At 37.2% G+C, this 14,685-nt stretch overlaps 1 protein-coding gene and 1 long non-coding RNA gene across 9 annotated transcripts in view; one reads left to right on the top strand and one right to left on the bottom strand.

The window, feature by feature from the left end:
* LOC100650960 (fat-like cadherin-related tumor suppressor homolog) overlaps positions 1-14,685 on the bottom strand; it is a 499,821-nt gene that overhangs the window by 300,717 nt on the left and 184,419 nt on the right. The gene's annotated exons all lie outside the window — the stretch shown is intronic.
* On the top strand, positions 7,410-13,422 carry LOC125385333. The gene is made up of 2 exons (XR_007224448.1): positions 7,410-7,644; positions 10,706-13,422. It is a non-coding gene; the product is annotated as an uncharacterized LOC125385333 (long non-coding RNA).

The raw sequence follows: 14,685 nt of genomic DNA, 5'->3' as shown, positions 1-14,685 counted from the left end.
ATACCAATCTTTTATTATTATTAAGATAAGATCTTTAATTTGAAAGAATTGCGGGAAAAATTAATGAAATTTTAATAAAAATATCTCTGTACGTTTTTAAGTATTAAGAAATTAAATGTCGTTAATATAATAAAGAAACATTTGTAAAAATTTTCTGTAGATAAATACAAGACCTATGTATCGTTTCCCGTATTATTTATGTCGTTCTTAGAGAAAGATACACTCGAGCTATTTTCTCGGCGAGCCTTCTAAATGCATCCTAATAACACGATGCAATCGAATTTTTATTTGCAACGTTTCAAGAACAACTGCTGGCCAAGGATTTCGTTTTAATTGAATTTTTATCTGGAAATCCTTTTCCTACTGTTTCTGTCTTGGCGCTATTTCAATGATATACCGAGCCTCGCCTCTCCTATCTGGCGAACAGTACCGTGGCTCCTCGTGTTTCAGTTTGTTAAATGGAAAACGCGAAAAAACATAGTCGATTCAGGTTGGTAACGCGCGACATTCCGTGTGCAGGCTTATCTTACTCGATCATCGATCGCTTTGGATTAGTGTACAGCGATAATTTAATGGAGAAACAATTCGTGGCTGCTGGGTGCTAGAAAAAGAGTTACTTTAATTCGATAATGTATGTCGGATATATCGGCCAATCGTGAAATTAACTGCGGTTCGCGATTTAACGAGTCAAGGAAATAATTTATAATTCGAGTAGTTGACTGAGTATTAACCGATTTTAATCTGTTTTGAGCTCATCAGGAAATGGGAAATTTAATGTGCTCTGGTCACGATGTATTGCATTAAGTGGGAATATGTATGTATGTATCGATGAGTCGTAATTGAAAGACAAAATATAACGAAAACGTGTAGTTAAAGAGATAGAAAATAACAAATTTACGAATAATGTATTTCTAAGAACGACAAAGTTTTTATTTTACGAGGAAGTTTCCTGGCAATGTTAAAAATTTGTTACAATGTTCTTGGAAGATAAAAGAAAAAGGAAATTTGATAATGCTAGTGTAACATCCAGTATGAACCCGGATTATAATAACCTACTGTGATAATACTAATAGTTTCCCGTACGAGAGAACCTATAATTTCAATATGAAACAGGAACACCGATTTACAGATTCATTAAAACCGCAAAAACGATCACAAAGTTTATCGCGGTCCATCAAAAATGGTAATTCGATGTTAAAAACCCAAAGGCGAGCTGAAAATCACACACCATGAAGATCATTCAGTTATCGGCGGCGATCGTCGAAGGCTGAAATCGACCATCGCAAACGAGGCCAAACAACAAACCAGCGACGTTAGCTGGAACGGTCGATCGACTCACAGGAACAATAATTTTATTCCCATTAGCCTGGATAATACCGTGCTTATTCGCATGCTCCTAATGCTTTCGGATGATTACGCCGCGATACCCATAACGCGATCACCGACCCAATCATCGAGCATCGACCGTTTCCTAATTAATTATTAGCCAACCGTGCTATTCGTCGTTTACCCCACTCGAAAAGTTCGCTGATTATCGCATGACCGAAAAAATTCACGACCCTGTCGAGAAACCAATTAAATGCGAGTTGCAGTGACGTGACTAAGAGAAAATGTTTACGCTAATTCCGAGCAATGCAACGGGATTGCTTGTATTAGGTCGTCCGAAAAGATTCTTTCGTTTTATAAGGAAATAATGGATGCACATTTTCCGTTTTATATTATTTTGTCGAATTACGTATGATCCATTTTGTTCTATTAAAATAAAGATCACAACGTTCGACAGATTAGGTTTCATGTTTGTATAAAGATGCGTTGTGAAAGACGTGTCTGTAAAAGAAAGACACTTTTCGGACAACCTAATACGTAAACGTTCTATCACAAGACTTCTTTTGTTGCTAAATTTATTCAGAAGATAACCTATATGTGTTGTATCGTCCCTGAAATTGTTGAGTAGAAGTGCGATAAGTGAAATGACAGATTACGAAATAGAAAGAGTTTTCTTTAGAACGAATTCAATGTTGAAACTCCTAGTGTCTTTAAAATAGTGCCTTCTGATGTCAAATAAAATACGTATCTTTGAATAACCTCCGAAGATTATACAACAATGTTGCGTTAACTTCTGACTTTCCGAGATAATGCGTTATACAGTCATTTACGTCTGCATTAATCTATTTGTAATCGAAAGAAGATATCAACAAGATAATGTCTATAAATCAAAGTTATCGAACACTTCGTAAACGCTATAAGAACGTACAAGCACCTAAAACAATGCATAACCGAAAAATAAATCTTAATTTTTACGAGCAACGTGTCATCTGATCCGATGAATACACCGTTTCGTGACACTAAACCATCCAACTCGTTATTGCTGTCAGTGTAAAGAAAAGGTACGTGCTCCATCGACTTCGGATTGTAAAGTTTCTAGCTAACGAACTCTAGTCACGCACGATCCACTCGAACTTCGTCTTCGACTTCACTGAAGTTTTACTACCTTCGTTGTGCATATACATATTTTCTAGAACGAATTATGTATCATTTGCCAAGAGAGGAAAGAACATTCACGATAATCGAAACGGTCCGAATAGTCCACGAGCGAAGTATTTCAACGTACGGTGATGAATTAGTCAAAGTCCTTGCTGTCGCTTCATCACCGACCTGTAAACTGTGCAACTTGATTAGCTTGAACTTTGGCAACTGTGATTGTTCCCCGAGCACATCCGACAGACAGGCGATGCTTTCGCGCAAAACGACCTAGAACCTCGTTAATTAACACTGTTCTGAGTGATGTCTCGATGTGCCGCCGCAACGTGATTCCCAGTCGGTTTCTCGATTTTACAGTAACTAGAATATAGGCTATCCCCGTCGACCTAACCCGCAACGATAGCTAGAATCCGATAAAAACTTCAGGCTTGCTGATTTCTGTTGACACGGAAGCTGCGAACCGTACCGAATAAATCAGGAACTTCTACGGATTCGACGAATCGAGATTACAGCGTACTGAGTTTCGTTTGTATTTGGGTCAGAGTGTGCTGTTGAAGGGTTTGAAATAAGGGGTGAATATATACCGTAAATCTGTGGTTCGATTATTTGATATTTTATACAATTTCTTACGTTGTACATTATGTTTCGTAAACAATGTTTATAGGAGATTATTTCTATATTTGTATATTTTTTAATTAGAGCAATATTAAATGGCTGGCGATTAAAGTATGTTTTAGACATTAATTCAAAGATTATAACGCTATGTGATACAGAAATTGTATAATTGTGTATTAATTATGCTTTAATGTCAGTTTATTTGCCTACCATTGTACTATTATACATTTTATTAATGCAATACTGTACTTGAACATTTGATAGAAATCACTTATTTGCCACAATTGCTACTTGCATAGTTGATATTAAATTTTGAATTAAACGAACGAATCGTAACGAATTATAACCTGTTCCCCTCGTATGCAAACGAAATGCTAGTTACAGAGGGCTAATGAAATGTATTCATTCGTGCATAAAACAGTTTTATACTAAATTGCCATATTTATAACAGAAAATTATACAAACAAATTCTAATTTCTCTATAATATTGTTAAATTTAATTCGAGAACAATCAAGAGCCGTTTCATGAGACGAGTAAAAGTTGGGGGAAGTTCATAATCTCGTAAGATACGAGAAATATACTGCATTTATCAAAAAATGAACTGTTTCTTACGCGGAAGACACTTTAATACTTGAGGTTTTATGGAGGAATTGAATCGCTGGAAGTTCTCTAACGATGCGAATGAAAAACGAAAGAAACAGAAAGAGGAAAGGCAATGAGAGAAAACTGCAATTGCACTTCTTTTGCGTGTGTTTCATCAACCGTTTAACAAGTAGTTGGCAGAATTCTGTTTACAAAGTTGCTCGCGCCTTCTAGAACCTGTTCACAAGCAAACGATGCAGTTTCTTTGAAAAATCCAGTTAATTAAGAAAACTTAGTGAACGAGTTACGTTATTTGCTGGAGGATATCGCTGGACACGATAACAAGCGGACGTGTACGTTCTATGATATCATCTATTAGATGATTGGAAAAAATAAATTTACATGTAGGTATTTTAAAAATTACATATTTAATCCTATTAAATTTATTTAATTCTGCTTTCGAAAATCCCAAAATTTCCTTAAAGAATTACGATATTTTTCAATTGTTCATAAGCGGAAAGAGCTCGCGGAGAAACAAATATTTGCTTCATCATTCACGTCGTGAAATCGCACCTCATTCACGTAAAATCAAAGCGGCCGTAATTTACAGCGACCATCTTAATCGTCTTATCTACCAATCCATTGTTGATGGTACGCACGAAAATACGGATCAAATACGATTGCATTGCGTTGGAAATATGAATAAATACCGAACGAATGCGAGTATCAAGGGTACGTTGTAATACAAATACACACTTCGGGATGCGGAGTAATCCTAGTGGATTCAGCAGGTGCACGAACATATTTGTCAAGAGTTGCATCAGATCGAAAATCGATTCAAATTGATCAACGTATACATGCTTCGAAAGATTCAGTGAACTAAAATAACCATGAAATTTGAAATTGGGCTTTATAGGGCTAATCTCTCTTCTCTTGCAATTTTTCTATCTACCTAAAGCTTAAGGAAAACATGTTCCGTAAATATTTCCTCGATACTAAAATCTCAAATATTATAATTTATATTTAAATTTATATTTATTACAATATTTATCATTGTTAAAACTTTACGCTGCGATCAGGTAACGTTTACTTTTAACTTTTAAAACCATTATATTATATATAAATTATAACTGAATAAAATATTCAAGTTTTGACGCTCAACGTCTCAAAAACAACAAACGCTTCATTCGCGTTGTAAATTCATTTCCAATTAGCGTTCCGAAGGAAACATTAAAAAGTCATGGTCGCATCTGCTGGAAGCTGCAGCAGACAAAATTAACTGTCGAGCGTGGCCGTGAAGAATTCTTGCTGGCCGTCGGCAAATAGTCGAATGAAACAATTAATACTTAATCGGGTTTTATTGGATTCGTTTTAATTTCTGTCTTAATGAAAGTTCTTTCAGCGAATTGAATTTCGCCCTGGCAAGCGCTGATGGGATTCCGTGATTTCTTCAGCCTCGTCGAGAATTAAACACGACAAAGGCGAATGAAACGCAACTACTGCTCGCGCGAGGCAACTGAAATTATTTAGAAGCTACGTCGACGACGACGACGACGACGACGACAACGAGACGACGAAAAGCGTTTCGCGATTTGCTTCAGTCTTAATTCAATCACGTTTATATTTTCGTTTTAATTACGACGAACGTCGTGAAATTGTTTATAAGCTACGATGTTCTCTGATTCGCCTATATCGCCGAAATATAATTATTCTTATTTCTTAACTCATTTTAATTAAGTTAAATACTCGGAGATCTCGGTTTATAATCATTAAGCTACTTCTAAAATTTAAAATTTTTACATTGACCAAAAAAAAAAAAAAAAAAAAATAATAATAATAATAATTCAGATAAGTTATCACGTTTAAAAATAATTTTGATATTTAAAAATTAACAAATTTCCGCTATATTTATTCACTTTCGACTTGTAGAATGTTACGTCCGTAAAAGAAAGTCTCAACGAGTATGAATGTCCTCCTTTTACGCGAAGAACGTGAAATGTTTCGTTTCATGGACAGAAAACCTCAACAGGGTCATTGTTGACCGTATGCGGTTCGATGATCGCGATCGAAATAGCTTGATGCCGATCTGGCTGGAAAACGTGCCGTGACTTTCGATTAGGTATCCGATCACGAGCGATCTTGCCACGATGAGGCGTATCGTGCGATGATGAACAACTTCCATTAAAGTTATTCGCCATTGATAGTTGCCGAGGAAAGCGAAAATTCTTGTGAGCAAGAATCCACCGGATCTGAATGAAAGCTGTTCGCAAGATAGGAACATTTCATAAAGGAGATATGAAGAAATCTCAGTGTACATAAAATCCGTCGAAAGAAATGAGAAAGTTTCCAGATAAATATCCATTCTTTTCAAGATGAGAAAACACGTAATTTTAAGAATCGTGTTTATTTCTGTTATAATGTTAAAGTATTTTTAACAATATAATATTCGATAAAAACTCGATAAAAAAAAGAGTATATCGAATTCTATCGAATACATTGAACATATCGAACATATTATTATTATATATCGAATATTATATATTCTTTTTTAATAAAGTTACACCACAATAAAAATAAAGCACGATGCAAATTCTAATTCGTCAATATATATTTTGTTTATTGATTTCTGTAAATTACGGAAAATTCGTAAGTATAATTCGTTCGGTACAGACAGAGATCGCGTGGAAAAAGCAGGCGGAATATGTCGGTGCTTTGAGCCACGACCATGAATGTACGCATTGAAACGAATAACTTTCATGGCACGGCGCTATCATTCGCGGATGATGTATAACTCCCGACGATTTCTGAATGTCGCAGACTTTTCTCACGCGTTCATGCGGCAAAACGAGTATAACCCAAACCGCGGTTCACCGAGCCAACACCAAATTCAATATTTTTCTATCGGTTTGCTCCTTCTGGACACAATTTCCTTTTCTCGAGATTAACCATGAACAGTTTAATATTACAGGACATAATGCATCTTGGTTTTAATTTCGAGGTAAAAGTAAGAGGGAAGGCGGCCTTCGTAAGTCGAAAACAACCGCTGAGACAAAAATAGTTTCACGTGACGTATCGATACGCAAATGTATTACTGATAATTGACGGTACGCAGTTTGCAACGCGTCATTACGTACTTATCGATTTTTTTCCTGTCTCGATTTCCGCGTGACCGTTCATTTAGCATAATTACACGGCTTTCGAGAGCACAGACGACACATGCGAGGCCTTTCGAGACTTTGAATGATTTTGGCCGTGAAGGCGATCGAGCCAAGTTCGAGTGCATGAAAACCTTACAGTTTCGAAATTGGAGAACTCGCGCTGGAGAACTAACGATTAATGTCCATGAGTAAAATACACGAGCTGTAATTATAGCGAAAGCAAAGTCGACGTTCCGATTACCTTGACCGTGTTAAAAATCGAAATATGGATTCTATTTTCTAGAAGTTTCTCACTTTAATAGTTGACGCAGTCGATGAATTTTTCTTGCATGTTCGAATTTTCATCAGTCATAAAATAATAAGTTTCAAGATCAACCATAACACCATAATTCAATTTTGATTAATGTCACGATTAAGGGAACATATATGATTAAATAGAGTTCTAGTTTCCTTCGGCTAGCGCAATATCCAGCGTTGTAGCGTGTCATTGGCACGGGACAATTCGCGAGGATGTTGCAAACGACGAAATTTATCGCGTGTCGGCAAGTTGCTTCACAATGTTCACATACAGTGGTCACGGAAGAACTTGCACGTGCCGCGATGTCAGGAGGTGACACGTGCGTTGAATTAGTGTTCCACGTGTCTCGACAGTTTCATATGCGAGCCGCGCGTCCACGTTTCCTTCGACTATATACGTGTTAGCAGTTTTCGCGAGAGGATAGTACCGTAACCAGGATACGTGTTCTTGCGGATGAGAAACGGCAGAAAAAGAAAAATCTACGAATGCTCTTAACTCGTAGTCGATTCGTAAGTTATTTAGCTTCGTCTGGCAATTTCACGTGTCATTTGAACTACTTTTATTACGAATCTTCTCTTGGGACTAGTGATTTGCTGCTTGAACACTATGTCTCAAGTAGCATATACATATAAAGTTAAGATCGTACTTTGATATAAATAGTCTGCTTTTGTCGTATTTGATCCATAATCCATGCCACGAACAAGATTCCGTGTCCGAAAATACAGTTGTTAATTGCAGAACAGTGCGCTTAAAGTAGATTTGTAACGTCAGTCAGACATCGTTTTGTGTATCTGGAAATAATATTATACGAATATATATACGAAGAAAATATGAACAACATAATTCGATGCACCTACTAAATGCACAAGCCAAAAATATATTTACGTTGAAATTAGAAATTTTAATTGATAGATTGTTTAACTTCCGTAATGTTGATAAAATATCCAATCTTCCTTAATTCACCTTAAGCAAAAATGCTTTTTTCCGCGTTTAATTACAGTCTTCGACGAAATTTTCTCACTCGTCGCCGCCTCGCCGCAGCGTCGCGACGCTTAATTAAAAATAATAATTACCGGGAGAATGTATTTATTATTCGCCTTAGTGGTGGGTTTTACCACTAGAAAAGTTTACAGATAAACTCGAGTTTATAGCTAATTTCCCGGGCCAGCGTACTTCAAAGTGGAAGTTAACTACCTCGAACTCGTGGTAAATTACACGCCGGACATTAAGTGCCAAAGAACGTTTGCCACAGTTTTATCGCCGTTCTATATTTTCCTGCCGCTTATCTCGTTGGATATTAATTTTTCTCTCGTGTAGCACGAGCTCGGTCATGTTATCCGGCTGCTAACGTTCGCTCTGCGATTCCATTCCTCGGCAATTTTTGTCATTTTAAAAATTATTAAGAAAGCTTGAAAATATGCGCTGCATCGATTATTATATCTTTTAACGGATTACGGTGGATGCATATCTGAAACTAAATTGAAAGCTTGGTTTATATCATGAAATTAGAAGCGGGCTTAATCTTCTTTTACGATCCTTAGCCAAACGAGCAGATTTATTACGGAGAAGCTTCACGATACATTATTAATTGCATAATTCTAACCAGAATTTCAATTGCAGAAAAGTAATTTCAGCTAATTAACGATTTTTATAAAAGTGCCAAACCTTAATTCGAAAGAAGAGTATATGATTTCAAAAATAAAATGAATCTTTTAAAATAGGTCGAGCGATATACTTTGAAAGCTTCTACAATGATGTAAAAGCTCATTTTTAAAATATATGTTTTCTGATGTATCGCGTCTGTTATACGTCGCTGTGAAGGTTTACTTACAAAGTTTTCAACGTTCCATCGAAAGATAAAATCATCTTTCATTTCCAACAGGAGGTTTCACGTAACTAATGTATAAATCAATGTATAAATCTATGTTTCACTATCCAATTTCCCACGTTATTGCATGGATATGTTTTACTTCGCATCTCTTACTCAAAATTTCTCTCCATCTACCCTTGTATTATCCAGAGGATCTTGTAAAAAAAAGACGCAAACCATGAGCTTCTACTCAGAAAGATTTTATTTCATCCATTTTGCGTCCTTTTTGAAACTATGTAACTTTTATCTGACCCATTTTCCTTCGTGCAGACGGGAACGCCGATATAAATCAAAGCAGCCACTTGCAGTGGTTCTGAAAAACGCAGGTAAGAGATACCACATTGAAAAGTACGCGAAATTCACGGATATGCAACGACTACATTTTTCAAAACTTATCATCGACCTAACGTTCCGGTGGAAATCGAAATTTATTATTCATAACGTTTTGCAATTTCCATTTTCTACAATGGTTACAAAAATATTGCCATATCTTTATATCCATCATAACATTTACATATTAATCAATTAGGTCCTTCTATATTAAATTCCGTATCATCTAGTAATTCTTTCATCCAAAATTTCTAAAAATTTGACTACAGACAAATTTTCTATGTACATATGCATATATTGTATGCATTCTATGACACATTTACAAATTTTAGCAGTGTCTAAATACTTTCGTGAGCTGGCGATTGAAAATGAAATGTAGAACATAATAAAAAAATATTTCATTGAGAAATAAGGCCACGTGCCAATAATATTCGTAGCCATTGTATCTGTAGCAAGGCAAAGATGCGGTTCATTTAGAAGCTAACGCTGAGATTAGCTACGAGGGTTCTACATAAATGCTGTGGTGGATCAAAGATCTTATAGCAAATACCACTACGTCGTTGCCGAAGTTTCTTCTCCAGATGCTGTTGCAAATTAGGATGTTGTCTAACAAACCAATTATCCAATAAATTTAGTCAGAAACCAATCGATTCCTGGACTTTCGTGTAACTATAATCCTCTTGATAAGTTACTTTATAATTCGAGGATGTATATATCGTAGTTTTTGTTACGATGAAAGTAGCATTCTTTATAATAATACGTTTGCAGCTAATATAAGCTTAATGATGGCTGATTGTAGTTAATATTACAAACGAATGAATTAATCAAGAAACGCTCAAGGTTTTCTAGTTAATTAAGCGGCGAGCAATTATAGTTAGTTTTCAATCAATAAACCGCGTTCGGGCTATGTGGTTATTTGTCAGGTTGATCAATCGATCTATTAGGATCAGTTAACGTAACAAGTGATTTCTACCAAGCTAGAGATATATCGATAATTAATCATATACATATTCCTAATCATTCGAATTTATCTCCGAGGAACAATCGATCTATACATTCCACGATTTTATTTTAAGCCATGGATCGAACAAATTTCACACGTTTCGCTCCATTAATGACTATCATTACCATTATAAAACTATAAAATAGAATGAAAGAAAGGTAAATTAATCAATTGGTTTTTATTAAGTTACTCAAATTACTGGAAAATGTAGTTATCTTCCCATTGCAGCAACCCCTTCAATCTTAAAACATATAAGAAATCGTATATTTAATCTTTAGAACCAAAAAATAGTTAACATGCGAAACTAACCAGCTACTTATTACATGTATAGAAAAAGCAGTACACCCAACAATACTTATCATTTCAGGAACGCTAAGATGAAAGAACCGAAGGAACGCGTCGAACCTACGCACCGTAAACACGAGAAATGGGTCTACGGGATGAGTCATCGTCGTCGTCGCGACCAGCCAGCCATCCAAAGAAACGATCTTTCCTCTTCGTCCCGGTGGACAAGACGTGGCCGAGACAGGGGCTCGATGCTCACGGGAGATCGAATTCTAGTCGCATCTGCGGATTATTACGAGTCTCCCGCTTGCGTTTCAGCTGCAAAAAAAGAGACGAGAGGCACCGTCGGCGGACAGCTCTTCCGTCCATTATCGACGATCCGGCGTGCATATACGGCGCGAAACACGTCCTAAAACCGGTTCTCCCGATCGGTTCTGCGAACCGCATGCGCCATCGGATCCGGGTACCCACACGACTCCATCTCCGCCTTCTTCTTCGTCTTCCCGACTCGACGTGCACGCTTCTCTCTTCCTTCTCCACAGTCTGTTTCCTCCGTGCGAACTTCACCGACACCGGGCCAGCCGAGCTTCTTTCCTGCCGCCGCCGGTTGCAGTTGCAAGCAGCGACTTCCGCGACCCGCGAACGAGATGTGCGGATGTGGGCCGGACCGGACTCGCGCCTTACCTACGCCATATTTTAGGCGTTAGGCGCGTCGTAGGCAGGGCCACGAACATACATCATCGCGTTATCGCCTCTCTGTCCAACTCCTGCCGATAGTCTCTCGAGGAAACTTCCGAATATCCGCGTGGTACAAGACCGAAGGTGGTATTTTCGCGCTGGATTATTTGGAATTTCGCACGTAAAATTTAACGATTTAGAAGATATAAAGGGATAAAGGTGTAGACTTGCAGAGTTAGGTTTAAGATTATAGTTTTAGAAAACTAGGTTGGAATGGAATAATCGTTCTGTATTTTACGATATTAAGAATGCGTAATATTAGTCTGAATCGTTAAACCGTTGGAAACATTGTATGTTTTTCCAGAGTTAAAAGTACATGAGGTTATATAAAAATCTTCTATTAAGCCGCAATCTATCAGTCTAATAGCAAATGGCCAGAGTAGAACTTTGTGCGTGTTAAATGTTTTTCTTCTGTCTAAATTATCGAAATTTACATTTCAGCTTTAGTTTCCGAGGCTAATTATAAGCTGGAAGAATTCAACAAGTTTTACTTGACCAATTAACGCAAATTCGAAAGAACAATCGATTTTCTTAACAATCATTGCTAATTCGATATACTTTTTCACTATCTTTTCAACCCTAACTTTTCTTAAAAGTATTCTCATGCCGTTTCTCTTTAAATCACCCTCGTTTAAACAGGATTTCGAACTTTCGAAATTCAGCGCTGCCAGAGAAAGATTACTCGTTAAAACGAGCTATTATTTCGTCAAACATGCCTGTGTTCCTTTAAAAATTTCAATCATAAAACAACCCTAAGCCGAATAAACCTGCCCATTTTATTATTTATTAGCATCTTTCTTGTAACGTCTGTTTTCCTCAAGAAGGGAGTTCACGGGGCTCATGAGAGGGAATTAAGGAAATTTCGCCGCCGTCGAAACGATTTCGCGGAAACTTAGTGAGGATCGTGCGCGAAAGGAAGCGGAAGTTTCTACGGTGTACAGGCTGGCACACGGTTACCACGAAACGCCATCCATCACGAGACTGATCGTCGGCATGTATCACGTATTTTTCGAGGCTCTGTAAGTTGGAAACGTGCGCGGTGCGGCACTCGACACCCGGTTTTATCGTAAGCATTAGTTTCGTTCGCCTCTGCCCGTACGTGACATTACCCGACACGGATCAGTCAACTCTATCTCGTTCCAAACCCTCCATAACTCGAATTTCGAGAAAAGAGTCGTAATGGATTACGACTCTTTTATTTTGATCTGAAATCTAGAAACTGATGAAGTCATTTTAAAATTGTGTTCTAGGATTAATTATTGTCGAAAACGTACTGTTGAACATTTTGAAAATATAAATTGTCACGATATTATTACAAAACTTCGTGGATTACTAATACACATAGAGTGCATTATATTTAAAAAATAGCGTTCGTTTGATCCTTACAAAATTCTTCATACTGAATTTCGTAAGTAAAAAGAACACTGCGCCAGTTACGAATTAAAATTCATAAAACTTCCGACAAAATTATACGATGAAATTATACGTATACATGTGTATATGTATTTGTAACGAAACACAAAACTACCATTGGTTTTAATTATAAACGTATAAGCGTATATGTAACGTAACTCCTTAAAATGAGTCGGGGTCGTTTAAAAATACGAAAAACAATTTGCACAGACTAGAGACACGTCTCTCATAACAGCCTCGTAAATGGAACGGTAGAAAACATCAGATCCACAAGAGCTAACGCGAAGAACGTGGCATAAAAGCTCGCTGAAACGACAACAGTTAAAGGGAAGTTTAGCGTCGCGAGGCTGAGCCAAGGCGACCACCGAAATAAACTACGGAGCGACAGTTCCCAAGCTTTTTAAGGAGAATTCGAAAAGAACGAGAGACGGTCTTGAGTTGTAAAACTTTCCCTAGCATCGCGTGTTGTTGTCCATTCCGCGTCTATGATGTAATAGTCATAATCAAAACAGGATTTACTGTCTGCGCAGAAAGAAACGTTTCGCGCCAGACTAACGTTCTTTTCCTAGCGCGCGCGAAAAAAGTTACGAGCTTCACACAGTCGAAACAATGTTACCAGTTATCTACGAATACACAAAGTTTATAAAATACCGTTGTATTGATATTTTAACAAACGGTTTCTCCGCCAAGTCCGCTCGTCGATCGTTGCAGTTTTTCGTAACGTTATTGAACTCGATGCTTAGAATACATCGAACCGTCCATAAATTCAGGAAAAAGAGAATAAATCTTTCAACTCAATTCGAATCAAAAAATATGCACGGAACGTCAATTTTTTCGCTTTTATGGAACCTGAGAATGTGTAGGTTATCACGAGCGATTGAAAGTCGGTTTTGACAATGAATATTCGGTATGGTCTCCGAAATAAGTCTTCTGATACTAACAATTTCACATTGTTTTCGCATTGCAACGTCACTGCTCGCTTACGTTGGGAAACTTATCAAAGCGAGACTAACGAGACTCCAGATAAATTTATAGCGGAAGTTAACGTTGCGACATTCCGGCACTGCTTTTGAGAAATAAGAATAGGTCTTCAAACTGGCTGAATACGTCTTGTATTGCGGTGTCGCGAATTTCTAACGAATCGAGATACAATTGTCGAGTCTGAGATGAAGTTTGTTACCGAGGAAATATCTTATCGAGACGTTTCGCCAGTTTAGATAGTTGAACACGATGAATTTTTCCGACACACACCTTGGATATATATGAATAATATTTATATATAAGAAGAATATACATAAATTAAAGAATTTTAGCAAAATAATTAAAATTACGAATTGAAAATTATTATATGACTTTGAAGGATAAAAGTTCGTTTGATTATTTGTCAGTAGAAAAAGAAAAAAGAACGATATAACAATTTATTACATGCTTCGGACGTAACGAAATGGTTCTGTTAAGTAAAAAGCATAAAACACTTTTAATTTAAAACGCGCCTAACTTTTATACGGCGTGGTACTTTGGGAATACGACTCTGATATAAGAAGGCCAGAAAATTGAGCAAGCTTTGCATAATACGGTACTTTGGAAACACTGTTTTGATAAAACACCGTTAGTAAATTCCGTTTAACTCTGTGAATACTTGCTGAAATTTCTGCAACGTGACTTCTTTCATCCACTGTGATACGTTTTCCATTCCACGCACTTCGAAATCTCCAAACAATAGCGAAGTTAGCCGAGCCCTACGAAATATTCGTCGAGATTAATTCTGGAATTGATAATAAGACGGAATAATGCGGAACTTAACCCGATGTTGGCTGAGAAATGAGAGACACGGAACACGACGACGGCACACACCTCGTCTGAGGTAACCAAATTTTCCGTTCTAGCCGGATTCGCCTGCCTTCGCCTAAA

The sequence above is a fragment of the Bombus terrestris genome, chromosome 6 (assembly GCF_910591885.1).
Source record: "Bombus terrestris chromosome 6, iyBomTerr1.2, whole genome shotgun sequence".
In the NCBI taxonomy this organism is placed as follows: Eukaryota; Metazoa; Arthropoda; class Insecta; order Hymenoptera; family Apidae; genus Bombus; species Bombus terrestris.
Note: the sequence above shows the minus strand (reverse complement) of the source record. Positions and strands in the feature narration are given on the sequence as shown.